We start from the raw sequence: 14,974 nt of genomic DNA on the forward strand, positions 1-14,974 counted from the left end.
GTACGGTATTACGTGTGTGCCTGGACTCAGTAGCATCTAACGAGGAATTTGGGGGGGTCAACGATGCTGCAAATTGAAAAAACAAAGCTTAAAATATGGCGCGCGTATACGAGCCTATTTATCGGAGACATTGCTTCAGATCACGATGATTCCAAGAAGGCAGAAAACGACTAGAAAACAAACAATATAACCTATACTGATACTAATGGCCTTTGCTGCAAAAAGTGATCAGGAGATAAGACAAACAGAAGACGCGTAGCCTCACCTCACCTTCATGCTCTGTCGCATAGACTGAAGAAAGTTACTGCCAGACATACGCTGCGGATTGTATTTTTTCCGTCAACATTATTATTATTATTATTATTATTATTATTATTATTATTATTATTATTATTATTATTATTATTATTATTATTGCTATTGTTGTATGATGTTAATATATATATAGCGACGATTACGATACTCCCTAACGCTAAATCTGAGCGCAGCTCTATACGTGTTTTCATTTCTCGATATATTGAGGCGAAGAATTAGAGAGATAAATGTAGCAGAGTCGGCAATCAGTCGGAAACCTGATCTGCGGATCAAGCGCATCGGCTTTTATGTATGGCCCGTCGAAGTTTCCAAAGTAAACGCTGGTGCCGCGTGGCTTCCAGAAAGTACTACACGATTCGCGTCGCGCGTACAATTATATTACAAAAGGATTCGCAAATGATGACAATCGAAACAAGCTTGAAAAAGACCAAACCAAGAAAATTAAAAAAAAACGTGAGTGAGAGCTGACGCGAGCAGTTGATAGTACGAAACGAGCGCTCCGGCTATAGGAATACGCTCCGGATATAGGAATCCAGTGATAGGGCGGGTGCGCATGACACCAGTTTCATGGGCGCACGTCACAGAAGGGGCCGCTCTCATTGCTCTCCGCAGTTCGCGGCTGGCGTCTTTCTTCTCCCGTTCCGCCTTCGCTCATTCAACTCTCGCTGTGCTCGTTCGTTCGATTACGACGCCGACGTCGGCGACGTCGAATGGGCGCCTAGGAGCTGTGCTTTAAAACATAGCAAACAATAGGACAAGAAGTGCGCCGTGATAAGTGGTGCGGCGACTGTTTCGTACACGCTCGAAAATTCATCGCTGCTGCCGAAGTGATCGTTTACATACCTTTGCGCTTGTTACGTTAAGCGAATGTTGCGCAAACCAGCCTTTGCCTCAACGAGAGGTTCAGGAAACACTGGCATGCTAGTGGCCTTGATAGCATGCCCGGAAATTTGGCTGCACACTGTGAGCGTTTCAAATCCAAGCCAGTGGAGACAATTTTGGGCTTAGAAATGGAGATAAGCCAAGGAGACAGCCATGATATTCCTCGTAGTCATAAACCATATAAGATCTTGCCCAAGTAGGCCACAACGTGTGTCCATAATGCACATGCGTTTGGTCGGTGGATGGCTTCTAGATGAATAATATTGTGCGCTCATGGCATTTTTTTGCACATTTATTTTCGGAGCTAGATGGCATGCCCACTCGTAAGCAAAATTATGTTGAGCACAGCCTCACAAAAAAAAGAAGTATTTCTTCATAATTCAGACGCACGAACCAAAATTGACACATGCGCTCGAAAATTCGCAATGCCAAATTTGGACTGCAGTCTTTAATCTCAAGTTAAATTCAATGTCTGAGAAGAAAAACAGTTTTATCCTAGACTCCTGGGCCCGTAAACATTTTCACAGGGTATTAAGTAATAGCGCGTTCTCTTACAATAAAAGCGGATAAAATTTTTGTTTCACTACAGGGAAGCCGAACTCCGCGCTGGACGAGCCTTTCAAAATCAGTGAAATCCGCCGCGCCCTACACGACCTCAATGGTAGGTCAGCACCCGGCCCGGATCACATTAACAACAAGGCTCTCAGAAACCTAGAGGACGCATCGATCGAGTTTCTTACAGATGAGATAAATCGGATTTGGGAGCAGGGAATTGTACCTGAAGAATGGAAGTTGGCGAAGGTCATACTAATCCCAAAGCCCGGTAAACCGCCGAGCCTGGACAACCTCCGCCCAATCTCACTGACGTCATGTGTAGGGAAGGTGGCCGAGCACGCCATCCATAACAGAATTGCCGAGTATATCGAGACCAACGACCTATTCCCTCACAACATGATAGGATTCAGGCCAGGCCTCTCCACTCAGGACGCCATGAAGCTTATCAAGATCCAAATCCTGGAACGCTGCACTCGGGACACGAGAGCCATCCTTGGTTTGGACCTGGAGAAGGCCTTTGATAACATCCGTCACGAGTTCGTCCTGGACGCCATCTCCAAGCTCGACCTGGGCTCATCCTTTCATGCCTTCGTCAGGTCTTTCTTGAGCAAACGATGCGCCATCCTCAAGGCTGGAGATTTGGAATCGGAGACAATGGAGCTGAGTAGAAGAGGCACCCCGCAGGGATCAGTCATCTCACCACTCCTCTTTAACATAGCAATGGTTGACCTCTCAAGGTATCTAGGCAAGGTCCAGGGCATCGGTCACACGATCTACGCGGATGACATCACTGTCTGGTGCGCGGGTGGCAGTGACGGACAAGTCGAAGCCACTCTCCAGGAAGCTGTCGACATTACAGAGCGCTTTTTAACCAACACGGGACTCCGGTGCTCCCCAAAGAAATCGGAGCTCCTTCTCTTCAGCCCAAGTAGAAAGGGCCGCAAGCCACAGAACTGGAAACCCCCCAATGAAATTGACATTAATCTCTACACCAGTTGCGGAGATCCCATTCCCAAAGTCGCGTCCATTCGAATCTTGGGAATGACACTCGAAGGGACAGGCACAAATAGCATCACCATTCACAAATTAGCAAAGAAGACGGATAGCGTCATCGGTCTAATCAGGCGGGTAGCTAACAGAAGGAGAGGCCTGAGCGAAGAGAATCTGTTAAGGCTAGTCCACGCTTTCTTGTTGTGCCATTTTACGTACGTAGCGGCCATGCACGTCTGGAAGAGGGCCGAGCGAGACAAACTAAATGCCATGATAAGGAGGGGGATCAAGAGCGCGCTCGGACTACCAAACTACACACGCACCGACCGACTCCTGCAGTTGGGTATTCATAATACCCTGGAAGAGATTGCAGAAGCACAAGAAAGGGCACAGATTCTCAGGCTCTCCGGCACCAGGGCGGGCAGACGACTCCTAACTGAGATGGGCGTCCCCCCGGCCACTGTCGAAGACGCCTACCAAGGCCTACCGAAAGAGCAGAAAGATAACATCATCATATCGCCCGCCCCGCACAATATGCATCCCCAGCGCAACGTAGAAAGAAGGAAGGCCGGAGCGGTGGCGCTCCTACGCCGCGCAACAGAACTCCCTCGCGGCAGCTGCTTCGTTGACGCGGCCCAGTATGGCAACAGCGATAATTTCACGGTAGTGTCAATCAACTACAGGGGTTCGACCGTTAACGCGGCTTCGGTACGAAGCACGTCGTCGCGTGCGGCGGAGCAAGTGGCCATTGCCTTGGCCCTCCTGGATGACGGACATGCCAATATCTTCAGCGACTCCAGGGCAGCCATCCACGCCTTCAGCGTTGGCGCCGTGTGTAAGGACGCCTGTCGCATCCTCGACGGCAAAAGCATCACCACCCACACTCTCACGTGGTTCCCCGCTCACATGGAATCCATCACGGGAGGCCCCACAAACCTCAACGAGCTGGCCCACTCCAAGGCGCGAGGTCTCACTTTCCGCGACCATGGAGAACTCCAACGCCGGCCCGCAGTGGTGGAGAATAGAGATCAACCGACCACATATAACGAAATTGCGCAGCACTTTTATCTCGGCAGGAGAGAGTTTCCCCTTCCACACAAGAAGTTAAATAGAGCGCAGGCATTGACCCTCAGATTACTGCAAACAGGCTCATATCCCAGCCCGGCTTTATTCCACAAAATTTATCCCGACACCTATGCCACTAGTTCTTGCAGGCATTGCAATGACATCGCTAGCCTAGATCATATGCTCTGGCGTTGCCCCTCGTTACGAGGCACAGAAGAAATCAATGAAGACAAGTGGCTCTCCGCTATCAAGAGCCCTGATTCCGGGGTGCAACTATGGGTTGTCCAGAGGGCCCACGATGCGGCGGTCGGGCAAGGCCTGACTGTCCCAACGTGGGAGCGGCCCGCAGCGTGCTGAGTCGCGTACCTCAGGACCTTATTAAAGTTTCGCATCCATCCATCCATCCACTACAATGTATGTTTGCTTATCTTTGTTTTCTTTGCGAAAGTTGTCACTGCGCGGCTCAACAATCACATCCAAGCACACAAGTATCAAGTGCTCTTCTCGTCAACCAGGACCGTTGATACTGAAACTTTCACGTGATTGTGGACTTAGCCTGTGACTGGTAACGTTTAGCAGACTTATTTCGCAGCGTCGTACCGGGGTACGGGTGGGCTGACATGCATGGGCAGGCAAGCATGACAATGTATGGCAGTGAAGCTGCGATACTGCGCGCTGTTTTGCCTGGCTGTGCGCGTCGCCTTGTTCACCCGTCCCACACTGCCCTTCTGAACAATGACATGCTGAATGATGTACTGCATGACATACCTGTATCATTAGCGTTTTCTGAAATGCATTGTAAGGAGTTCGGGTGGAGTAGTTGCTGGCATGTCTTGCAAGGCTAGATCCCTGTACAACTAACGTCCTCCTTCTCCTTCCTTTCCTGCTCCTATAATATTTTAGAGCGCAGCTCTTTGGCGTCCGTTCCTGGGTTTCGCGTCGTCGTCGTCGTCGGCGTCGTCGTCGTCGGCGGCGGCGGCGTTGTCGTCGGCCTCGTAACCAGCTCGCCGACGAATCTGCTGCTCCGCCGCCGCGCATGCGCGCTGTCGGCTCTCCGGGCGAGGGAGGATGATGGAAGGGAGGAGGAGAGACTGTGGAGGAGGGCTGGCTACACAAATGGCTCTTTGGCGTCCGTTCCTGGGTTTCGCGTCGTCGTCGGCGTCGTCGTCGGCGTTGTCGTCGGCCTCGTAACCAGCTCGCCGACGAATCTGCTCCGCCGCCGCGCATGCGCGCTGTCGGCTCTCCGGGCGAGGGAGGATGATGGAAGGGAGGAGGAGAGACTGTGGAGGAGGGCTGGCTACACAAATGGCTCTTTGGCGTCCGTTCCTGGGTTTCGCGTCGTCGTCGGCGTTATCGTCGGCCTCGTAACCAGCTCCGCCCCCCTTTCATCCCCCCAGCGCTAGCAGCGACCGACTGATACCGCTTTCGTGAGTCCGCTACCGCACTCACGAAAGACGTCGTGCACTTCCTGCAACTCGCATTAACCGTCCATCGATCCACACCGATGTTAGTAGTGGGGGACTTTAATGTTGACATAAAGACAAACAGCAATTTCCTAACACTTATGCGGGAGAACATCCCGTTCCTCTCGCTCGTAACGCGTCCCACGGCTGTGACAACCTCGCGAGGCACTTGTATAGATCTCGTCTTTGAGAATCAAGCATTGGTGTACCAAGTCGAACATATATCAGTCTATTTCTCCGACCACAAAGCTTCCTTCATGACTGTCAAGAACTGTTAGTGGAGTCTTTGTTAAAGGAATACGTGTGAAAAATAAAAAAAAAATTCTGTGATAGCGCATACATGTGTTGCTCGATTTCTTTGCCTCAATCTATCGAAAAGGTGAAACAGCTTATTTGCTGCGCTCAAATTTCGCATTAGGAAGTAACGTAATCGTCAGTAATTTTTTTTTTTCGTGCGGCATAAGTCATTGCAGTGGATTTAAAACCGTGTGGAAGGAAACAGGTGCGGAAAATATTTCAAGCTGCAGTAATTGCAATTTGCGTAGTATATATTTTGAGGCAAGCTACCTTTTGTCGGGAAAGTATGCGCGCATTCAATTTTGGTTCTACGCTAAGACTTGCACAGGACAGCGATCAGCCTACGCAGTGGCCTGCAGTGAATGGAAATGCGGCCGCTAATGGCGCATCGCAACCGTGTGTGTGTGCGTGCGTGCGTGCGTGTGTGTGTGTGTGTGTGTGTGTGTTTGTGTATGTGTGTTTGTGTGTGTGTGTGTGTGTGCGCGCGTGCGTGTGTGTGTGTGTGTGTGCGTGTGCGTGCGTGTGCGTGTGCGTGTGTGTGCGTGCGTGCGTGCGTGCGTGCGTGCGTGCGTGCGTGCGTGCGTGCGTGCGTGCGTGCGTGCGTGCGTGCGTGCGTGCGTGCGTGCGTGCGTGCGTGCGCGAGTTTTGTCTGCCGTACCTTTGGAACTTGGTTTTCACAGTTGATCGGCTTTACGCCGCAGCACACACAGCAGCAAGGAACTGTTCTTGCGAAACAAAAGCGCAGAGTTCTTGAAAACCGCTCTGAAGAAGGTGCAGAAGTGCCAGCTGCTGTGAGCATAAGCAGCTCTCACGCTGTACCCATGGAGAACTCACAGTGAGGCTGCACGGTGTTTGGACTCGAGAAGTTTTGCGGCGACGTAGGCAAGCATTTTTCCGTGCGGAAACGTGCACCGCTGTTCTGGACACCTTTCGTGGGCGAAAGCCGTTTTTGCAGAACTGCAGAATTTCTGTCAAGAAAGAACTTGCCCGCAAGCACTCGACTCTAGAAATTGAGTGTATTCTTTTGACAAAAAGTTTCCATTGTTGTAACGTTTGGAATACTGCGTGCGCAGCAACTTTGTTTCATAAACGGGCTAGAAAACTGGACAAATTGTTCTGTTAAAGGTAACATGAGTTCTTTTACGTTATATCCTGTGCCGTTCTAAACCAGCTGCCGTGAGGAAATTGAGGTAGAGAGTACCTTAGCAATTTCATTTCTCTAGATGGTTCAGTAAGAAATAAAGAAATTGATTTTTAATATTATAAAGTTAATAAACACTTAACAATAATAATGAAAATAACTGTTAATAAGGCAATGATGCCGCAACGAAGAGTTTTCTCTATATAACATGTGGCAGCGTTCGAGGATGATCAATGTTTTGGAAAAAGGAAAAGACAGGTGAATAAATGTCTAGAGATCTGATTTCAGCAGGTTAGAGTGTCTAGTTTTCCCAAATGTAGAGTTATCAATACGTATCGCATGACACGCGTTTTTGCGATCGATGTGTTCCGCACAGACGAAGCACTGATGCATGTTACAGGTTCCACCGCCTTGTTTGCTGATGCAGTTGGAGGCAGTATTGGCATGAATTAGCGGCTCTTCGCAGATTTTTTTATTGAAAAACTTTATTAATTAAACAGGAACGACAAGGAAGCGGGAAGGGTTGGTCCCTATTCCAGGGATTTAGTGGCCATTGCTGTACGCTCAGCCTGGTCTTAGAGAACCTTTTGGATCTCCAAGTCAGCTCGAGCGAGGACGGGCTCCCAAGACTCCCCGAGTGAGGTCAGTATTTGGGGCGAGCTTATGTTGGGTGGCCTATATATACATTTCCACATAATGTGGGGCGAAAACACGTTGTTAAGCAGCGAGGTGGCAAAGACGCGAGTCATAGGAAACCAAGAGTTTAGTTCGTTAGAAATACTCCTTGCTACCCGGCGCGGCGAGCTCGAATTGATCGCTTCGAGAATATTTCCCAGCTTCTCGCATGTATGCTCAGGCGTAAAAAGGGCAGGCAAATACCCAGCCGAATTGTCGGCCTCGTTTTCATGGCACAACGCTTAAGCCTACGCTCTGGTAAAACAAAATTGGCTCGAGTGCAAGTGTACTGCAGCCCTCTGGTACCTCCTCACTTGAAATGTTTAATTGAGAAGAATACTGCACACCATCTTCACAACACTACGTCTCCCTTAGGCGCAGCTTTTCTCTATAAACGCCGGCGGGCTGTGCTATAAGGCGTAGCGTTAAGAACCTAAAGCTCCTGCGCTGCCAAAAACTTTAGCACGTTCTCACCCAGCTACAAATATCATTGCTGGAGAAAGAAGAAAGCGAACTTTCAGCCCGAGCGTTTTTCCATCTGTCAAAGTGGAGACACATTTCCCATGCCTCTTTTCCCTCAAGCTCTCGTGAGAGTTGAGCCGTCTCCAGGGTGTCGTCTAACATTGGCTTCGAAGACCTTTCATTCATCCTACTTCGCAATAAGAAACGTCTTGCTTTGCAGCCCTGAAGCTAGCGGCGAGTCTTTCATTGTAATGTCGGTTATTTGTTCCCGGTGAATGTGCTGCATATGGGGACGGACGACGACAGCAGCGAAGTCCCGGCAGCTGCTACCGAAGGGCTCAAGTGATCAATTTGATGGCGTTACTTCGCAGTACTAAATGAGGAACGTAGAATTGGAAAAGATTAAAAACCTATTTTCCCTGTTGCAATCCGATGACATTAAACGGCTAGCTGTGCTGATGGTTACCAATGTGTAGGTGCTAATATTTGTACAGTTCTGAAGAAATTAATAGTTCATTGCGAATTATTGATGAAAACCTTAGCATGACTTCTGAATGAGCACGTCAAATTAGACATAGACGTCCCAAGCCTTAGCATCAAAAACCTTTCGGCGTAGTTTAGGTAATATAGTTGCCCGTTATAAAATGCCGGTCCATTCTATATGTTTGCTTGGTACAGGGCTCCTCTTGTGCTGTTCTTTACCTGCAACTGATTATGAACCAGTGCATCTCAGTTGTGCAAAGTTCAACGTAGGCTTAATCTGTTCTTCGTTTTAGTTTTTTTTTATGCTCTTGGAAGACACTTCCTGTTCTAGTCATGCCATGTCGCCTCCAATGCCAAAATTCGAGATGGAGATACCCCCAACACGCAAATAAAATGCTTTTATGTTTGGTTTCTCTCTCAGAATATTTTTCTACAGCGAAGATGCATTAATAATTAATTTAATAAATAATATGCTTACCTATAGTGTACGATCCTGTGTTTATTACAGAGACATCACCTTCTTTTTCTGGGTAATGACAACATTGGTGTGACTGAGAAGCCATACGGCGGGACACGCAGCCCAACAGCAGAAGCAACCACAATGGCGCATTATGCCTTGAGGAGAACAGCCGCTATGAAGTAGGTATTCTTCCGTGATACGAGTTATTAGGTAGCCATAAGAGCGTAAGCATCAGTAGCTGAAGAAAATGGTAGTGTCAGTGGAAGGTCGGGTGGGGGAATCGTCGGCAGATGGCTAAGTCGAGAATAGGAGGAATGGACGTAAGCTGACATCCGCGCAGCAATCAGTTTTATCTATGCCAAAGAATAGCTTTACTTTCTTTTCTTGTGCTCCTTACAAACACTTTAGTTTCACCATCCTTTTTATATTTTTCAGCAACAATTTTCTACACTGCAGCAAACGATATTTAGATGAAGAACTGAAACGGTTGTATTAAAACTTAATAGAACAAAACTTTGTCAACTACAGTTATTATTGCTATAGTAAGAATGGGAACAATGGTTATACATGCGACATCAGCATGAAGCTTCAGAGGAAACCAATAGCTTTCCTACTATTTATTTATTTATTTATTTATTTATTTATTTATTTATTTATTTATTTATTTATTTATTTATTTATTTCTTCTGTCTTTCTTTCCCTTACTTTTTTTTTCTGAGGAACACTCATGGCTTTCCTCTGCAGTTTCGTGCTATAGTAGGACGAACTTTCCCAGGACTCAGAAGGCGGCGACAGAAAAACATCCAGACGCTTCCCGCATGACTACGGCTGGCAAAATTGTAGCAGTGCATTAGGTCAAGTGGGAAACCACAGCACAGAAAATGCGTCTTAGTCTCCGTCATTGACTCTCTCTTGTACTCCCTCCCTCAGCTTCGAGAATCCCAGCTGTTCATGTGCTGTAAACTGCACCTTTCTCCGTACTTTGCTTTTCCCTTCCTCCCAATATGGACGCATAGGAAATAAAACATTTTTACCACCGCCATCCGCCTGGCGGGATTCCGCAGAATTGAATTTAGAAGGGTGCGAACTCCAGCTAGTTGCTACTGAGTCGTAGGTAAAGAAAAAGCGCGAAATAAAATTAGGACAGAAAAGACAACACAGGAAGAGCGCTGTGTAGGAGGTCCCAACACCGTGCGGTGGCTCGTTCATTGGGCAAACGGGTCGTTGTCTGAAGGATCGCGTGCACGAGCACGCCAGTAACCTCAAGTCCAAGAGCGGGAGAAATTTGTTAATTAATTGCGGCTACTGTGGGTGCCTGCCTTTACTTCAAGAGGAGCGTGTTCTGCGCTGATAGCGATATCAGCGATAACGTGTCATCTACGAATATTGCTCAATGCACTACAAGGGATCGTCGTCTGATAGCGCGCCTTGCACCTTCGGTTGATTTGACTGACAAGAAAGTTCGATACGTCTGCGATTGATCAATCCTTAACGTTTTAATGTCTTGACGCATACGCGGTTAGGAGAACGTGAGCACCCTACTCCTTTCTCCCTCCCCACCACCACCTGTTTCTTGGGCGCACAGATTTGCATACACTGATTAAGTGCATTTTGTTATCCAGCGCTCGTCCTATGTCGTGTTTCTTGTCCTAGTTCTATTTCCGCGCTGTTGTCTTTAGCTATGCCACAGAACTCATTTTACATCGCTATAGCAAAAACATTTCAAGGGAGCCTGTTCATTTTAATCTTCTTGTAGGGTGCTGATCGATCAGCCCATGATTTCCTGCTTAAATGAACTTTTGTCAATATTTCATAAACATGACAGTTTACCTGCCGTGGTTGCTTAGTGACTTTGGTGTTGCGCTGCTAAGCACGGAACCCGGAATGGAATCCCGGCCGCGGCGGCAGCATTTCGATGGGAGCTAAATGCAAGAAAAGCCATGTACTTCGATTTAGGTGCACATTAAAGAACCCCAGATGGTCAAAATTATCCAGAGTCCCCCACTACGGCGTTCCTCATAATCAGATCGTGGTTCTGGAACGTAAAATTCCATACTTTTTTTTAAACCTGAGAGTTATTGTTTATCTTGGATTCCGCTTTACGACCCCGGATTTAGGTCAAATCTGCGTTTGAACTATACAGACGCTTTTAATAAACGGCTGTTCTTGAATTGTTCTTGCTTGTTTATGCGCACCATCAGTGAGCTTTCCTATCATCATCATCAGCAGCAGCAGCCTATTTTTATGTCCACTGCAACACGAAGGCCTCTCCCAGTGGTCTCCAATAACTCTTGTCTTGCGCTAGCTGATTCCAACTGGCACCTGCAAATTTCCTAATGTCATCAACCCCCGGTAATTTTCTGCCGTCCTTGACTGTGCTTCCCTTTCCTTAGCACCCACTCTTTAAGTCTAATGGTGCACCGCTTATCTGTCCTACGCATAGCATGGCATGCGTAGCTTCATTTTCTTTCCCTATAGCTGCATAAAAATCATCAACTATCGAAGCTGTTGGATCTGGACTAATCTGTAAGAATCATTGTCCTTGTCGAAGAAGTCTTCGTTGTGTCCTTTGCCAGGAGCACAGTCCCCCATTGCGAATGAGTATAACAAAAAAACAGCGAAGGAAATAAACGCCTAAGGGACAAGGTGAGTGAAACAAACGAGGGAAAAAGAATAAAAAATGGAAAGAAAGAAAATAAAAGGTGGCAGAGTAAATGTTTCCATTCTGCCTATACATAGGCTTGCTTTCAACGTCTGCTTTCTTATGCAGGGTGCCAGCTAAACGCCTGAATAACAAAACACAACTGCGTATAATGCGCAGCGTAAAAATTTCCGGAGCCCTCCACTATGGCGTGCGTCAAAATCAGAAAGTGGTTTTGGCACGTAAAACCCCATAATTTTTTTCCTCGCCTTCTATGCATGTGAAACTTGCTTATCTACACACCCAGTTTCACAATCGCTCAAATAATAGTGCTTGTATCAGGCCCGCAGTTAGTACGCTGCTCTCATCTCTCGTTTGTTCCTCTCCTGTCTACGCGCTATCACATCTGTACCGCGGCGACAACAAGAATCTTAATATTTTACGCCCGCACTTCGAGAACCATTAACGGGGTAAGGAACCGCGAACGACAGACGAGCTTTAATTCTCACTTATGCGGAGCATGGACTTCATTATCGGCGATGTACCCGAGAACGTTCGCGATACCGTGCGCGGCATAAATGCAGACGACCACTGTTTTTGGAAGGCCACATTTAGTTGAGTCATGGGGTAATGTTACAGGGCCGTAGATTGCTTTCAAGAGTATACCTATCTCCGGTGGTTTTGGGGGACTGAGAGCTTGGAATAGTGACCTACGAACTTGCATCTAAGATGACTACACGGGCACTGGCTTTACTCGATTCTATCTGCATAAACCAGCGGAAGTGGACATGGTGGGGGCACGGGTATACAAAAACGGACATCCGTTTTAACTTAATGTGACTACACTGTTTCCGACATGCAGATGAAGTGTGATACGCCGTTGTCCCCATGAAATTCCACCACTCGGCTTGGGTTCCTGCATCTGCACAGGGCCAGCATTGCGCCAGAGACTAGATGCTCAACATCACCAGATCTATTATAGTTGTGGCGGAGATGAGTATGATGATGATGAGGAGGAGGAGGATTTACAGATTTTGTTTATTAGTTTGGGAAATATTCGATTTCTCTACGCTTGGCGTATACTGCACAATGAGAAAAGCACAACAGGTATGCCGCCCATTCTCTTACCAAACAATTTGGAAAGATTTGCCGCCAAACGCAGCTTCAGTCATCAGAATATTCATGATACACGTGACAGCTGGGACAATTTGTAACAAAATCGCTACATACGCCGTAGCATTCATACAAGTATATCAGCCGAACAATTTAGGGAGGCCCGATGGGATCCAGCCTCACATTTATGCATCGCAAGCACGCGCTGTTATTGCTGTATGCAACGAGCAATCTGACTAAAGCTACTTCAACGGAGGCGGCGAATACAAGCAAGATTGCCGCGTGACTGGCCGCTTGAGCCACTTTGCGTGCATTCGTGGGCTTCTATCGCGCTAGGAAAAACATATTTTGGCAGCATTTATTGAGCAACAGAGAGGTGTACCGGGAGTTTTGCATGTTTCTCTACAATACCCTCATTGACATTTTTCATCTAACTATAATGACTGAGAAGTTGATTAATTATTTATTAATTATTATCCAAATAGGCGGAATGCAAAAAATAATCTGAGTAACTCCAAGCGACAGCAAAGAACATCCAGCCACGTTGCATTTGCATATTTTTTAGGTTTCGCTCAAGTTGAGCGAAAGACCCTGTATTTTGCGCAGGCACAGCGCTGAAATTACACGTAAAAGGTATATATATATATATATATATATATATATATATATATATATATATATATATATATATATATATATATATATATATATATATATATAGGGTGCCGTCGAGACGATGATGACGAAGTGGGCGCGTACCGGAGAAGATGAGGAAAACACGGAACTTCAATGAAATGAAGGAACGGCTTCATCGGCCTCCGTTGAGTTCTTTACATCCTGTCGACTGCGCCAAAATAGAAAGAACTAAACACAGACGTATAAAGCTGTTCGCAGTAAAAAATCCAGAACATGGGCAGAACAGCGAAGCCCCGCTCTAACATTTCCGACGCCATACCACCCGGAAGGCAACGCACTCGCAGATAGGTTAATTCGCAACCTAAAGAAGTACTTGGTTTTATACCGTACCTTCCCATGTGGGTAAAAATATGTTTTAGAAGCTACACTGACTCACCACAATAGCACCTACTCGGAAGGGTATGGCTGCAGTCCGCACTTTTCTGCCAATGGAACGAGTCCTTTGCTTCCTGCAGATCATAAGTTAAGAATCACCGGCCACGTTACTCTTCTAGAGACCCCCAAGACAGCCGAACAGCAAATGAAATATAAATTTGGAATGAAAGAAACTTCGATGTCAGACACTATCGCAACTTACCAGTGAGTGAACCTGGAAGTTTTATACTAGGCAAGAAAGGAGTGAGCGACCCAAGTGCAAATTTAGTGGTCTATACAGGGTCATCAAAACGGCAAGCCAGCAAGAAATCCTCAAGTCGGTGTATTATGAGACTCTGGCAAAGAGAATGGAAACTGGCTCCGTTAGTGACATCATATCGTATCATCCAAGGGCGGGGTGGAGTCAGAGGTGCCGGAGAATGTGGAGTGCTACCATGAAGGGGACGAAGTGGTATTTTTTTTTCATATTTCGCGGGCTTTCTTTGGAATGCGTAAAAGGACCACGTGAGATATATCGTGTTGGAAAGAATTTGAGAGGTCTCTTAAGGTGCTCTACAACATTGTGTATCACATTTGAAGTCTGCAGTCAATACCTAAAAAGTTGATTAATTATACATACCTAATCCATTAGTTAAGGGGAAAATAACAAATAGCCCAACTCCAGGCCAGTGCCAACATCCATTCGGTTGAACTCGCGTCCGGAGTGCCTTTCATTCTTAAAACTTTGGCTCCAGTTTTGTGGGGCAACCTGCATAGGTGGGTGTGTGCGCGTGTGCCCGTGCCCGTGTGTGTGTGCCCGTGCCCGTGTGTGTGTGTGTGTGTGTGTGTGTGTGCGTGTGCGTGTGCGTGTGTGTGTGTGTGTGCGTGTGCGTGTGCGTGTGCGTGTGCGTGTGCGTGTGTGTGTGTGTGTGTGTGTGTGTGTGTGTGTGTGTGTGTGTGTGTGTGTGCGTGTGTGTGTGTGTGTGTGTGTGTGTGTGTGTGTGTGTGTGTGTTTGTGCGTGTGTGTGTGTGTGTGTGTTTATTACCGTTTGTATCATTCTAATCTTTATCGCATTTTTCATTGACGTTCACGTAACCTTGTTACTTTCTCCTACAAAGGATAAATATTGCTATAGCTACAGGCAAACCTATAGCCTAGCACGTCCACTCAGGAGGGGGCTTGTATATTTTCAGACAACATAGATGCCCTTCGGACATTCATAGACCAGAGTTCACAAAACCACTCATACCACAGGACTGTTCTTAAGCGCAAATATCAGTTGATGGTGCGGTTTTGGACATTACATTAGCGAAGGCGGCCGACCAATGGCAAACACATCTCAAGAAAGAAAAAAAAGCTTTCAAGAATTTAACCCCCGAGG

This window comes from Dermacentor albipictus, chromosome 4 (genome assembly GCF_038994185.2).
Source record: "Dermacentor albipictus isolate Rhodes 1998 colony chromosome 4, USDA_Dalb.pri_finalv2, whole genome shotgun sequence".
Lineage (NCBI taxonomy): Eukaryota > Metazoa > Arthropoda > Arachnida > Ixodida > Ixodidae > Dermacentor > Dermacentor albipictus.